Source organism: Bombus huntii, chromosome 9 (assembly GCF_024542735.1).
Source record: "Bombus huntii isolate Logan2020A chromosome 9, iyBomHunt1.1, whole genome shotgun sequence".
Classification (NCBI taxonomy): Eukaryota; Metazoa; Arthropoda; class Insecta; order Hymenoptera; family Apidae; genus Bombus; species Bombus huntii.
Genome location: NC_066246.1, coordinates 9,488,342 through 9,505,409, shown reverse-complemented (window position 1 = coordinate 9,505,409; position 17,068 = coordinate 9,488,342). Strand labels below are relative to the sequence as shown.

The 17,068-nt window shown below is 32.8% G+C and overlaps 1 protein-coding gene and 1 long non-coding RNA gene across 2 annotated transcripts in view; both read right to left on the bottom strand.

Annotated features, from left to right (window-relative positions):
- LOC126869686 (leishmanolysin-like peptidase) overlaps positions 1 to 17,068 on the bottom strand; it is a 219,130-nt gene that overhangs the window by 182,575 nt on the left and 19,487 nt on the right. The gene's annotated exons all lie outside the window — the stretch shown is intronic.
- LOC126869692 (uncharacterized) overlaps positions 1 to 17,068 on the bottom strand; it is a 68,725-nt gene that overhangs the window by 37,720 nt on the left and 13,937 nt on the right. The gene's annotated exons all lie outside the window — the stretch shown is intronic.

The following is a 17,068-nucleotide window of genomic DNA, read 5'->3' as shown; positions in this document are numbered from 1 at the left end:
AGTTAGTAACAAATTACCAGGACACAACTGCCTAGGAGGTAAAGTTTTCGTTTATTCATGGACAGAATACGCGCAAACGAATGTGTTAATACTCATGGTTGACCTTTCAAATGCAAAAAGTGAAGAACATTCTCTGGACGTTCAGCGAAAGGATAATTTAAACGATGGCAAATGACCTTGGCTGACCTTGGAAGATCTAGGTCAATGAAATCGTTTTATAATGGGTTATGTAGACGCTATAATGGTATAAACTATAACACATTGAAATTAATAAAGAGATGGGATAATTTTTAAGATGGGATATATATTATTCTTCATTAATTCTTTATTTAATGAAAATACATATCTTAATAGGTCTCAATGGTAACATAAAAAATTGTACAAGCTAATAATTTTTATGAAACTGTTATCCTGGGACGTATCATCATGACAGTCTAGAAAAAATTAATCAAGTTAAGTCATAAAATGTGGAACGTTTTATACGAATAGAGCTTAACCCGGAACCATGTCCATGGTTTCGGTATTTAAAACTACAATTTATATAGAAGTATATTGCATATTTATTAAAATTTAAATAAGAATAAATAACAAAATGACCACGAGTTTTGTAGTCTCTTAACTATTAAAGAGCCATCTATAAATAACTTTCTTAGATAATAGTTCATTCATACCTTCTTATATAACAAAATCGTATGCAATCAACTACTCGTGAATAGATGTAACAAATGTTTATGCAAATTTTTATGACTACAATAAAAGAAATGAAATCTACGTATAGATGTTCCCAAATCATTCCACGCATTTATACACATTTATATTTCACAATTCTACCGGTTCACTGACTACTTGCAGCATATATAATCATTTAAATGGTGTAATCGTTTAAACTATAAGTTAGATTACAATGAAACACCTATAATTCGTACAATGTCCTTTTCACGTCGTTCTATTAAAGTGCATTTCTACAATACTCGTTAATACTCTACCTAGTGCGTCGAGAACCACTTGCAACAAAGTTTGAAAAACCGCATTCATTACCACCACGTTCATGTCGTTAATCGTTTCTACATATCCAACATTTCGATGAAACGCGTGTACGTATATGTATACATACATATATTCACATATCTATACCGTGCTTGACAACGATGCCATTCTACTCAACATACTACACACTTTTTCTTCGCATTCATTGCTTTACCGTATCCTCGATATATTGCATAGCTTGGTACGAGTCTTCTCTTGTTACAAAGCTGCTGACGGCCAATCGAGCTCAAATGTCGATGAATTCTCTTCAACTGGGTTCTTTTACCTGATCCATTGTTCCTATATTTTGCGTTTAACAGCAGTAAAACCCTTTGAAACTTTCATGTAACAAATTTTCAACGAGAAATATAGGAACCTAAAAATTTTATTATGATACAACTTTTTTATATATATAAATTATACAAGTTAAATGTACTAATGAATTCTTTTAATCAAAGAGATATTTATACTAATATGATAAAGAAGAGCATATTAAATATCAACTTTGTAATAATATTATTATTCTGCAATAATATTAGCTTTTCTTTTCGAAATAATTGAGTTTTACCATGTAGTTGCGAGTGATTAACTTATACGAACAAAAAAGAACTAAATATTTTGTACATTTTATAATTTAACAGTTTGTCGCCCGACATGTAAATAAAAGATTGTAAAACTTGTCAAGTTTTATATTGCAATTTACATTACAATAATCCTCGTAAAATGAATTCCTTTTACAATAAACCAAGACAAAGGTACTTCTAAAGTTCTTGAAGCGTACGTTGATTAAGTCATTAAAAGTTACTGTCGATAATCTGAAGTTTCTGTTCGCAGCTTTAAATGAAAAGGTACAATTATTATCTTTGATGAGAGATGTGTCAATCCATCTCTCTCTGTTCTTCAACCTCCTACAATAGCTTTTATTCTGGACTTCTATTATATTTTAAAAGTGAATTAGTTACGAATATATTCAATACCAGAAATTAATATAATGTAATAAAAAATTTTCAAATTATCTACATTCTACGAAGTATATTTTGGAAAGTATGTTTCTTCTCGCTACAAGAAATTACAATGCATTTCCCTACAATTCCATTAGAGATATACTTTGAAACAGCGCATAAGTGTCTATACTCGGTAAAAGCTTCAATTTCGATTTTCTCGAAAGTAAACCTTGAGACATCGTTCTTTATTTTCATCCTCCTTTTCGTATAAAGACATTTACTTCTTTTCGTATTATATTTCGAACGGCCAATGTGATTGCCCTACCTGTCCTGTTAAAAATATTTCTTAAAACTATGCGCAAGTATATTTATACTCGACGAAGCTTCAATATCGATTTTTTTATTTTTTCGTATTCTTTATAAAAGCGGAAAAATAGATTCTTCTTTTGCTACAGACTCTTATTTAAACAGTAGATTTCATTCAGTTTCCACGTTAATTATTTACGCTATAATTTACGTTGTGATAAGTGAAATTTTAATCAACGATTCACCTTTGGCAAAAGCCATCCTTCGAAGGAATCAAGTGTATTCCACCTGGACACTGTCAGTTTTGGGAACGATTGAAAATTCATGAATGCTACAACAACGGCGACAGGGTCTATTAAACATCATATGATGAACGCTACTCTTTGAGTTTACAACATGGTAGTTTCTACCCAAATATCGAGAAATCTCTAGAAAGCATATGTCCTTGTAGAAAACATTCTTTTCTCGTAAACGATGTAATCTTAAATAATATCATATTAATTGTATAATAAACTGTAACTATCCTTCCATATTTATGGAAAATTTAAAAGCACAAGAATGTACAGAATGTACGTAATATGGAAAAAAATATTCGAAAATCCGAAGTGCAGGACTCGTTCCTTTTATTTATAAAAATATGAATTTGCATACAATATATCGTAAATATTATTATTACTGTTACATTATATGCATAGATAAAACGTCATAATATAGTAGAAGTCCTTTTATTTTACAAACCGAAAAATCATATCACAACATTTAATACTGACGAACATAACAATAGATATTGTCATGTATTGTTGTGTTAAACAATAGATTCTCTCTGTGGACGTAACATTGATATAGTCCATATATGGCTATAGGCTATAGCCTATGGCCTATACCGTACAACTGACAATGAGTTGAGCAATACCTTTAGCACAGTTATGAATAGAGGAAAACACCACAAAACCAAATGAAACAGTCTGAAATGGCTAGTGTATGAGTCATTTCTGCGTGTAGGGATTCGTCAATGGTTCTAGGTCATTCAACGATAAATCGATCACTTTTTGACGTCGATGTCAAGGATTTTATTAAAAATAAAATATTATACAGCCTATGTAAAATTCAATTATTATTTTGATGGTTTTGAGTTTGTTTCAGAAATATCAATCTTTTGATTTTTCAATTCTTGTCTATTTTTAGAAAATTAAACCGCACTTGAAAATTTTTATCTCGGAAACTCTATCTATCGGATAGAATTGTTTTCTTTTTTCTTTATCTATATTTTCGAAAATTCAACACATTTAATCTAAAATTCGTTTACGTCGAAAAACCGACATCGTAATATTGAAAATTACAAAGAAATTTTCAGTTTCAAAACTGTTCAAATCACGAACAAAATACTATCTTTATAAATGATAACGCAATTTGAGAACCATTTCACGTCTTTTATCAGAAAACACTGAAGCGCGATGCTCACGTTTACCGGCAGAGGGTTTGGCAAATAGCGCGAACACTGAAAATGTGTTCGAGAAAAACTACGAGAACCGCATCAACAGGCCTGGTCGATAGGTTTTGCTTGAAAGTGTATTGGCCTTGTACATTACTGCAATATTCGATAAACGACGTTGTGGATGGCCGCAGGGACGTAAACTTGGGACCAGCGGAGGACCTTCAACGTGTAGAGCTACTGGTTTACGCGGTGCAATGAACGAGACTATAATATAGAGTCATGCAAAGACGAGCGGAATAGAAGGAGACACCGAATGAGGAGGTAAGAACAACGAACACGAAGGGCGTGATACAGAGGAAATCGTAGTCCAGTTTATCAAGCCAAAACGCATAACCCGTACACCTAAGTTCACCCGAATGAATGATTGCAAGTTATGATAGCTCTTGTTTATTCGCCATATTTATGATCTTGCGAGATGCGTAAAATAATTCGACGAAAAATCAGGACAGAAAAATTAATCAACGATTCGATTAATTTTTACAACGATCACAGTCAGTTTCTTTCAATTTTTCGGGATGTGGTTTCGATAGATTTCACATTCTGACATTCTAACGGAAAGACGCTATTTTATCGAATTTCATTTCGAAAAGGATTGCAAGAACGAACGAATCAGTCCAAACGATTTTAAAGACAGATTGCTGCTCCATCGATCTTCTTGAACGAACCATTTGCGTACGTACGTTTGGAACTAGTTGGAACTTCTTGTTGCACTTTGTTTACGATAAAATTTATACGCGGTTTCATAAAACTTCAAATGATACGTGACAAGGATGTACGCTGTATTTTATTAAACATGGAATGTGGTGATAAAAATAAAAGGAATACTGTATATAATAATATTGGTGTTATTACTTGTCATTCTTTGTTACGTATTATTTATGTGTTCTGTTTATAATAAAATTTGTACGTGATTTCATAAAATGAAGAACGACATATACCGATAAAATATTTCTACGTTTATTCATTTTCAAACATCAAGATACCAAAGCTGGTAGGATTAAAACCAGTCACAGTATTATCGGTCCATAATTACAAGAAAAATAGATCCATTTCAATTCTATTTTGCACTCTGTTTTGCACCAATTACAAAGTTTAAAAAAAGGCTATTCCTCTCGAAACTTTTCTTATAATCAATACGTTGTTGATTACCGTGGAGATACTCCTTGTAAGTTTCATGAAAACCTGCTCGAGATGTATCGAATTACTTTACGCGAGCACGTCCGCCTCCAATAATACGGTTGAATGAACGAAGTCGGAATGCCATAGGAATTTAAATTTCTGCGCGTCGCTTCAGTTCGACAGACATCCGGGAATAATTGCAAACTCGGTCGAAAGAGTATTTCAATCAAAAACGTTACAAAGTTCTGTACTTTTCTAGTTTGAACATATAATCTGGGCGTTCGCGAGCATCACAGTAGGACTTTTCATCACGAACAAAAGACTCTTGCCCCTAATGTACGACTCGTTCCTTTGTCTCCCTGCGTCAGCCCTATTTTCAACCAAGAAAGCTTTGATATTCCAGTCATTTCAACTAGAAATAATATACTGAAAAAATATTAGTTAACACACTATTCCAGATGCTTGAAAATTTCTCAAAGGAAACGTGTATTTGATGTTAAAGATAGGAACTGTTAAATAGACAAGTTTTAGTTTAGTTTTTCTTTCTAAGAAGAAATTTACTGTTCATTTAATAACCAAGAATTCTCGTCCGTGTTTGCCTCTTTTCAGAAAAAAATAAAAAGAAGAAAAAACTGAAGGATATTATAACATCTCTAATTTCTGTTCTATAGATTTCAATAAGTGTGTCTGTAATTACAATAGGGATGAATTATATCTAACTGAATCATGAAATTTTACACCAGTAATTAAGAAATATAAATGTTTATAATATCGATTACACCATATTGTGTGTATGTTTTGACTACTACAATAGGATTTTATAATCCTGTTTCTATTACGAGGTTCGATGTAGCCTTTTTCAGGTGACTGTTCATTTATTTATAAATTTTCCCTCTGTATATTTTATATGTTCTTATACAGGGTGGTTGGTAATTGGTGGTACAAGCGGAAAGGGGGTGATTCTACGCGAAAAAAGAAGTCGAAAATATAGAATAAAAATATTTTTTTAATTTTTTTTTTTTTAATTTTTCCATCGAGACAACGATCTACAGCGAGATCCGTTATAACGTATTGCACGCGTACCGAGCGAAAATTCAAAGTCGATTTTCTCGAAAACAAAGCCTCAAACGAAAAATTTTTATTCTATATTTTGGACTTCTTTTTTCGCCTAGAATCACCCCCTTTCCGCTTGTACCACCAGTTACCAACCACCCTGTATATCATATGCATCCGTAGTGTAATCATAGTTACATAATACGATTCAAGATAAATACTACATTTATTATTTCGTGATATGACGAGATTGTATATTATAACGTATATAGTCACTAATAATATAACTTTAAGTAAATTAATTGATTAATTAATTAAACGGCACTCTCGGAATATTTTTCACTGAAGTATAAAAGCAGGAATGTCATTGCAGGAAATTCAAAGATATACTTCGCTTCCTCGAAACGGAAACGGACGATAAAATGTCTGAATATAAGGAGGGAGAATCATAACTATCATAACTAACATTTCTCTCGAGTTAAAGCTGTAACGTATACCCGGCCAAATACTTGCTCTTTCTCTTCGGGGTAACACAGACTAAGGGGACTTTCCTGTTCCCGCGTAAATATCGATCCGTTAGATATCACACAGAGAGTAGGAGAGCTCGAGAGGAATGATACGGAAAATGGGAGATAGGTGAAAGTGTGAACAATGCTTAGTGTCGTAGTTACCAAGTGCAACCGTCTAGTTGGTGAAACCTACGCCATGATGTCATAGCACGAACACATTGCATACCACGTATATTATGCGCAATAAGAAGCAACTACAACAATTGCATTTTCATTAGTCTTTGCTTTTTCTCACTTTCTTATATTCATTCGATTAAAATTGAGTTCTGCAACAAGATTATTCAGATAAGATGGTACATAGAAAGACATCTCAGATACATTTCAAAATCAAACTTTTTCTAACTTTTATAATATTTTTAAAAGACTGGTACTACAAGATATTATATTATGGTATATATAAATAGAGATACAAAGCATTATACATATAATATGTACGTATACGTAATGGAAAGTTTTCAAGTTAATTTTTAGCGAGGTACAACATTAAATTAATAAAAGTTATAGCACGAAAATTGAAAATTTATTTATATGTTAGTACGACAAGATGTAAAAGCAGCTGGTTATATATTAGACATATTAATTTACATTTATTTTACTTTAACAAATGTGTAAACATTTTAATGTAATAATTAAGTACTGTTTCTTTTAAGGCAGTTTTGATCCACAAATTGTGTAATAGGTACGCATTTGCTTATGCAATTATTCTTATCGGTACAATTTTGAATTTTCCTATATATAATATGAACATAGTTTTCGTAAATACATAGACCCTTAACAATTTTCTAGCGTCACATTTAAATTTTATTCTAAAAAATATGTTACAACTAACCGTAATTTTATCCTGTTCTAGCATACCAGATATGTGGGCATGAACACGATAAGAATTTCTCGTTGGTAATTTTTGATAATATTTTTCTTCTGGCTAAAACACATTATGTTAAAAAACTCTGCTTTCTAGCGATTACTACACTAGAGCTTATAATTTAACTAAGCATGCATTATATTTTGTTAAAGTTCTTAAATCTTGTTCAAGAATCATAAGTATCAAGTGAACTCAACACTAAATAACAGAGTATGTGAAAAAATGTTTCTAGGATAAAACACTGTAATGGTGAAATATTTCGTTGAAAATTGTACTATTAGGCACCGATATAAACCCGAGAATGGAGAATTTTGTGTCCCATTATATACCAAGGTGGGTTATTCGCGCCTTATCATCCAACTGACTAAGCGCAGCCCACTCACCATAAACCTCAGTACGGTGAACATACAGTGAAAAATGATTAAACTACCAAATGGAAATGTTTATCTTTTATGAACGAATATAAAGATACTTATTGTTAAAGTTATTTTAACATGCATATTTTGACTAGGAATTAAGCATGATTCAGAAGCAACTATCCAAATTCAATTTTTAGAATTAATAATACGAGCTGTGATAACTGATGAACTGTTCGGATGAATAAGATTCTACTGTAGTATTACCAGTTCGATCGTGCAAAAGAGCCCTAACATTATGAAAACAGAAGCATGTGAAATATTGAAACGATTGAAATATCTTAACACGTTGACTACCACGTGAATTTTGTGTATTTTGCCCTTGTAGCCGCAATAGATTGAGATATACTACACCATAACGTTTAATTTTCGCAAGACGTCATTGTATTTGCATACTTTTTCCTGACAACGTTATATCTATGTCACTCAAATCGTTGAAAATCTTTTAATTCATGAAATTGATCTTATTTTAATCATTTTAAAAAATTTAGTAAAACGTGCATCATCGATGATCATCGTGGCGGTCAACGTGTTAAAATACATACAGTGGGACAAATAGAAGATAGGTTCTGCGGTATAGAAATTCCATGATATACAGGATCCTACCGTATCTTAAAAAGTGTAGATCAAAATTTTAATAGCCACTGATGATCTCCGACGATAAGATAGATACAGATGATTTTCCGAATTTCAGCCGGCCTATGTATGTACATTACGCTATCACAGATATAGGTCGTCAAGTAGAATCGAATGGTCTCCCGTCGCGATGGAAATCGAAATTTATGGTTGAATCTGTGGCACTCTCGCCTCGTTGCTCATGGAATTCAAGGATATGTGTATCTAGCTACAGAAATATGCAGAAAACTGTATGCATCAATTCCACTACATACGCGCGCCAGTATAGTTACGGTTCGCACGCATACGTGGACAGCTCACACAGATAACCAACGTAGAGATCGCGAGATGAAATCGGGCAAAAATGACTTTTTCATAACGCGTGATCATACATTTACCTTTGTACATGTGCGGATGTATATGTGTATACATATATTGTACGGTGAGACTGTTCGTGCAAAGAAGCACACGTTATGACGAACGTTCCGCACAGAAAACTGGTTCAACGAAACGTATAATCTTGTAAGTTGAACCATTATGGGCTGATTTTGTCCAACACTTTATTTTTTGTTAAGAATGTTACTTCTGCATGACTTCGCACGATCTCACGAAGAAAAATGAGGTTGGAAGTTACGCCAGAGTTATTAATGTCGCTGCTAGTAAGTACTATTGGATGGATAACTGAATGATCAAGAATATTTAATTCGCAGAGTACGTTAAATTTAAAGTTACAATATCTTATCCTAATATTTGAAAGAAATCATTTCGAAAAGTCTTTTAATAAAACTTACGCGACATACTTCGTTCGTTGTTAATATTTATTGGAGCACACATATTTTTGAGCAGCTAGTACAACACTATTGGCACTGTTATATAAACCGTTCACCACTGACTAGAAAAGTATGGTAACTTTAATTTGTTAATCTAGGAATCATTAAGCTTCATTACCACTAACACAAGGACTTCAACACGAAGGGGAACTCAAATGACATTTATGCTCAATTGTCCTCAGTTTAAATACTGATCAAATTTCAAATTTATGAGACGAATATCGTTTCCTAACAATGAAATTGTTATAATAATACATTTTCTTTTATTTGACAATGATGTTTCCCTTCTCATGGTTTTACGTAACTCAGCTCAAAATAAATAATATAAAACACTAAATAAGAAACTAATTAACCAAATATTGTTTTTTCTAATGTAACCAAACTTTAATCTTCTTTGCCATAATGAATTTTTAATCTTTTACTATAATGATAAATATGATAAGTTCGTGATACAATATATCATAAAAGTAAGATGACTGCAACAAGATGCTGCATCGTATAGAGAGCCGAAATAAAATAATTGATTGTTGATGTTCGTTTATTTAACTTCGATATTGGGTATTCTCAATAATTTCTACAAGTGCGCAGAGATTTGCAGATTAAACATCTGAACGTGCATCAAACAGTTATGCGGCGCTGATGGCATATCGGAACATAGGTCGTTAACTTTCTCGAGCAACGGAGCAACGCTTTCACGTGCACGATCGTCCGAATGGAAGTCACGTTATCGTTTGATTATAGTCGAAAACTATACTCTTTCAAGCGAAAGTCATTTGCCCCATAGCAAATCGCAATAACGTTCAAAATTCGGACTAGTAGCTTGCTTTGAAAAGGTTATTGCTGAAGGTAGAAGAAATGGAACATCGTGAAATATATGTGAGATTACAGTATAGATCCCCCATGAAAAGTACTACTTTATACGTGTATGGTACAATTGATATATCAACATTTATTTTTAAATATATTTTAAAGCAATCGCAATTCAAGCAATTCGTTTTAAAACAATGCAATGCAATGTTGACATCACAAATTCAAATCTTCTATTTCATTTTTTTGTATAAATCTATACAAGTATACTTTTCATATTCTTTTATAACAATTAACTAAAATTATTTAGTAATTATTATTTTCGAGAAAAGGAGACCCCATAATTTTACACAAAAATGCATAAACATCCATAATTTACACGTAACATAATCACCAAATATATATGTATATTAATATGTCCATCCTAGTTATAAAAGACAATTATCTCATAATTTCTAATAATAGTGAATATAGTGAGACTATTACTGTTACGATTAGGTACGTTTGTTTTAGAGTAGTTCGACTCTAAGAAAGCTGTCTTGGTGAACCCCGCGTGATACGATATCCATTGCCCTCGAAGGAGATATCTTGGATTACCATCCTAAATTGCTAGCAATGATTATCCCCTTTATTGGCTAACTTAAGAGTAGAGCACTAACAATTCAAACTGTAATAAGCCAATCGTTTTTATTACAGCTATTTCTGAAGTTTACGTAACTAATCGCCCGCTCGCAGTTGGTTTATAGAAAAATTTCACAATGACTTTAAATTTATTCTTCTTTACCTTCATCTACGCTTGGCTTTCATTTTTATAGTATTTTATTTGTTTCATTCTTGAGCAATCCATTGAGGATACAATATCCAATACTTGATTTTAATAATCGCAAGTGTTTAAAATATAAATATAATCAATTTTGTCTTTAAACGGATTTGCTTCACACGATTTTAATTCAGCACGATTTAAAAAACAAACAATTCTCTTTTTGCACGAACCAATTCGATTTAACACGGTTCGAATGGTGTCATTTAAAAAATTTCCATTGGAATTTAATTCTTTGAAGCTCGTTTTGGTATTTTTATTATGTCGTTCGAAGCGGCGAAACTGATTCAATTACAGTCTCATGCAAAGGAATACGTCTACCGCCAAAAAGTGGCAGCGAATAAAATTTAATAATATGTCACTATATAAATTAAAACAATATAATATAACAAGAAATATTACAATTGAATAAAAAGCAAAGGAAGATTCGATTATAGAATTTGATCTGGTTTGTTCGAAAACAACTAGTTATTTGTATTGAATTTTTACGTCTCTAATCAATCTTATATTTTTTCATATATTTCCTCTTATCTTTTTTTTCGTTTTTGTACGGTTCATCGAAAATCTATCAATCGTGTAAAGATAGAATTGGATAGAATTATTGGATACGTCTTTGTTTTATAATACCGCGTCATATTCGTCGTGTAGACTATGGTTGAAATACAACGAAGGCCAACTGCGATTGTATCCAACAATTTTAATTTCTGACTTTACTTTCAAATTCCTAAATACATATAATACATTTGCGAGAACGATTACAATTTCGATAAATTATTAAATCGTTAATCATTCACTTATTTCTTAAATTTTTATCGCGTATTATTATAAATATATTACTACCAATGCATAGTATGCCTTATAAGCTATAAGGAATGAATGGTTTGATCTTGTCATATGCTTATCTGATTTCCCGTCGGCGTGCAGTGTGTATCATCAATAATTCATGTATATTTTGTTTCCCATGGTAAACTACGCGTATGGGATAAAAGTAATCAGAGTTTAGATTACTTCATTCCAAACCGAGTAATATTCTGCCAGTCAGAATTAAAATTAAAAACACCGTGAAATTTGGATGTTTAATACGTGTTCCACAATGTTTTTAAATATTCCTAGAATAAATTAGAAATCAGAAAACTTATTTCGAATACGTACTTGATCGTCGTAATAAATATTGAGTGTTGTTTTCTGATCTGAATGCTTATTTCTCACTATTATACATCTAATAAACGATATTAAAGTTGAAGATATTGTTACTTATATATCTATTTATATTATCTACTTATATATTTTTGTAATATTACAGGCGAAAGGCTAACATATGAATAAAAAATAAATAGATAAATAAATAAAAATAAAATATTGATGTTAGAGGATATACGATAAATAAAAATTCGAATACCGCAATAGAGTTAAATTTATATTTTGGCCCAGTCGCATGAGACACTCTTGCAACGAAATGGAAACGACAGAAATATCGATACGCTAAAAATTGCTTGTTTATGTTACGTCCGTACATATGCAGATTCTGATTCAAGGGAACCATCTATCATCGCTCAAATAGTACAATTTTTTCAGTGGCGGACATGAGACCACGACCAAGAACGACAGATACGTCGTTAAGATTAAATGTTCAATTTCGAGCATGTGGGTGACTTTCGGGAACAGAAGCAGTGCTTCGTCACTTCCAATCTTGATTGGTCGAAGAAGGAGAAACCGAATGAGAACGGGAACGATCGCCGATAGATATTTCCTTTACGCGAAAAACCGTACCTATTCAATTGAAAACACAAAGAAAACCGATTTCTACCCATCAGGAGTAAGCGGTAAATATCTCACGTAATAAATTTTATTTTGAAGTGCGGCGATGTATGGGAAAAACTATTGTCAGTATTGTCAATTGTTGCACAATTGAACTAATATTATTAGCGAAATTTTACAAGTTACTTACAAATTATAAACTGCTTCTTGACAACAGCAATAACAGGTTTGATTTAAAAAAAAAGAATAAAAGGAAATTTATAGAGATAAATCTTGCAGATTACACGAAATTCTTTTAAATAATTCTATACAGATTGTTGAAAAATTTAAGAGTATTTCCGCAAAGACTTTAGAAATAGAGATACGATCAGGAAATACAAAAGAAAATTGCCATAGTTTACATAATGTTATCACAAAAGTTGGAACCATTACGCTGCTATTTCCTCTACTTTCTCTCAGTTGTATTATCCTAATTTTGCTCAAATCAGTTGAATATACGTAAACGTCAGGGAAAAAGCAAGAACCAGAAAAACAACAGGAAGAAAACGACAGAATACTATTATACGCAAATGAAACACAGAAATTTATTTTTATACATTCTACAATTAATTTCTATCAATAAAAAATTTCATGAATAAAATTTTTTTTTGTTCGAAAAAATGAAAAGAAGTTGGAAAAAATGAGAAAATTGAGGCAAAATAAGACGCGTATAGTATCGTTCGACAGTCGTAACTGCAACTCAAATGGTATCCTAGACGCTTGAACTTACAATTAGCTGTATGTAAGGCAGTAGGTTGACGAACTATTGGTATTCAGTCCTCCTTCAAAACGGTCTGCTAGCTAATATATTGAAATTCATGGCACGAACGAGCCACCGCAATCATCATGCGTACGAATATTTACGACTTAGGTAAAATAAGTCTAATATCATGTTGATAGCCGACCAGCAATGTTCGAAATGACATCGTGTAAATTTCAAAAGGTGAGTAAAATACTGGTACCGTCTCATTTTTTACATTTATTTTACGTTTCACTCTGCATCAATTGGTTTTTTGAAATATAAAGTACTGACCAAAAATTTGCAATCACTTTTCCAGCTGTACCAACATTGAATCACCTGCAATTTTATGATCAGAAATTTATTCGAAAGATTTATCAAAGTGAAAGAAATAAATTCTTTCAAACAAACCCCTTTACTTGGATTTGTCGGCTGACTTGTCGAACATAGTAAAATTCTAAATTAATTTCTTTTTCAAATTCTTGCGTTCAGAATTCTTTTATTTTCCGTTGAAATCGGTCATCGCCTTACGTACAAGCGAATCAGTGTAATATTTACCGCTTCTGTGAAAGTTTAAATCTACAATCAATTGCTTTCTACCGTTTATAGACAATTTACGCGGCACTAAAAAAAAGATAGTGAATCACTACATCGAATATTTCTGCAGTCATGGTATATCAATATTAAGAAACTGCACTTTTGCAAAGCATTTTAATTCGATTGAAAAACGCTACTTGATACATGGAAACGAAAGTATAATGACTAGACAGCGTATTTTTCAAATATCAAAGGTGGTTTAAAACAAAAAAGAACCTGTGCATTCAGAATTCTACCAAAAAGTGGAAAAATTTGATGAAGCTACGCAGAGACGGAGAAGAAATGGGAGACAAAGTCGAAGCCCCGTGTGTTGTATGTAACCAACCTTTTGTTCTGTTAGCGTATTTGGTTTGTTCGGTATAGCTACGTACAGTTTCGACCCCTTCGATTTTCCAGCCTGGAGGGCTTGATCGTGGCCCGCCTACAAACAGGATCTGATTAGACGAGCGAACGGGTGTCCCGGAGAACCAACCAATCGATTCGAATTCAGAATCTCGAATTCACGATGGTTCGTGCCCTCCAGTTGTACCTGCGTATCCAAGTACTAGTACCAAGCTACCCAGAGCATCGCAACCCATCTAGATTTCCGAAGGCAGTTCGTGTTGCGATCTGACTAATGAAGACGGATATTGGAAGCGCACCTTCGATTCACATCACTGTCTCAGCACCTATTAGCATCTTCCAGTCTCTTTGGGGACATACATGCTCCTACAAATACACCTAACATCCCCGTTTCTAAATTAATACTGCATTTCTCTAATGTGATCACTCTAATGTGATCTTTCAAAAACAGACATCCTCTGCTTTAGTGCAATTTACTACATTTTCTATTTCACTATATTTTACTGTATTTTTTATAGTCTACCTATTTGTTATCTATCTTAATTTATAGTTATATCTATGTCTATAATATTATCTTTATAAAAGAAAATATTCCCATTTAAATGACCGTTACGATTCTATTGATTTCTCTATATCGTGTTATAGAATTGTTATACATAGAAATATAATAGTCATATAAAAAGCAAGAACGAAGTTAAGAATACAAAGGAAATTTATAATATATATTATTACATATTAATGATAATTATTATTAGTATATTATTCGTATGACAGTAAGTTGCACAAATATTGTTCATGAAATCCTCTGAAAGATTTCTAAATCGATATCGTTTAGTTTCTTTTAAGAAAAGTAGAATATGTAGGTTGTATTTCCGCTAAATGTAGGCTGATTTGTTTGACAACCTGTAGACAACGTTCATACGACCAAGTATCCTACACAGAAATATATCATACCAAAGATATGCTTGTGATTGAATAATTGTTATCAACTTTAGAATTCGCTAGATCCAAAATTTTAACTATGAACAATTTAATAAGTAAAGAACCAGCATTCGCTGTTATTGCAGTGAATTTTAGAACTCAAGTATTCATTGACAAACGAGAAATATGAAAAAAAAAAAACACTTACTAAAATAAATTTCTATTTATGCATGAGATAAAAACAGATTTATATTCGACCATTACGCGCAATGGTATTGTAAATTGACCAATAGATATGGATATTAAGCGCTGCTTTGACCTACATCAAGGTCTGGTTACCAATTAATATACGTTCCAGTCCACTGTGAATACACGACACACAAGTTGCATATAGCGCTATAGTATGTATCCATGTACGTATACGAAGTACTCGAATTTCTGCGAACGTATTTCACCATAACGGCAGATTACAATACCTAATGTGAATAATTAATATACGTCCATAGTTCATACATCAAAGATAAATTCGCGACGACTTCATAAGCCTAAACGAATTCTTCTTTGAAACGTATTTTCAACGAATGCTTAGAAATATGTATATTTAACAGAAATATTATACAAGATCAAAGACTCTCTGATACTAAAGGCAGTATCGCTTGCGTAAACAAGGTTCGTTACGCTTACCAACTTCGGATTATGAAATGCACAATAGAGTTCGTGTGGTTGCCGTAACCTTTTGGTTGATGTCGAGTATTCTGCGAGTATTCAATGGCTACAGAAAAGAACTGTGAAAGTCCGTGAAAAGAAAGTAAACTTTGATAGTCAAAGCATCAAACTTTCAATATGTATGACTATGATCAAATGAAACGAAGATCAACTTGTACAAACGCAACAAATAGCTGAGAATATATTATAACCTTGTAACATTGGTTTCATTTCTTAAGAAGTAATTATTATTATTATTACTTTTATATTAATATGCCAATTTAACTTCTTTTAATCGTGACAGCTAATCGATCGATTAAACTGAAGACTTTGATCATGCAATAGCCAATCGAAATACCGATATTGCAAATATCCCACGTCACAAAAGAACCTATCGACAAAAAAAAACACTATAATCTTGTCTCCGTACACCTTCTCTCAAATATCAAACGCCTGGTCTCTCGCCTTCCCTACCATTCTTTTTGCCTCTCAAACTCTCGCACGTATTTCTGTCTCTTTCATGTTCCTCTGTATTGTGTTTCCTTTCTTCACTCGAATGGAATAAGTTTAGCGTAGGAAATTCCATTTGGACAAGAAGCGGGAAACTCGGAACGCTTCGAAGGAAAGTTTCATGGATAACTCGTCGAATTGTAAAATCAAGTAGCACGCTGCGTCTTCCTATCTTTCGTCCCGATACTATTGGAAACGAACGTTTGTACCGCGATCCTGATCGATAAGGCTACGTCCTTTAAAGCAACAACAGATTTCATCGAAGCGTAGATCGTTCGGATACTATCCACAGTTTACCGTAAATTTCTTTTGCAATCCCGTCGAACACGAGAACACGGTGGGCAATAAGAATTGAACCAGCGCTATGCAAGGCCGCGCGTGGTAGTGCAAACACTTTATTTGTTTCCCGGCTCGTGAAATCACTAAAACGCGAGGCCACTTTTTATCCACCGTACACTTCTCTTATGAAAATACAATCGCGAACAACGTGCGGTTTTCATCGATTCGAATCTTCTATGGTCGGTCGAAAATGGGATACACGCAAAAAGATAGATCCTTAACGAAAACACATTGCGAAAGAATCGAGTGTATTTTC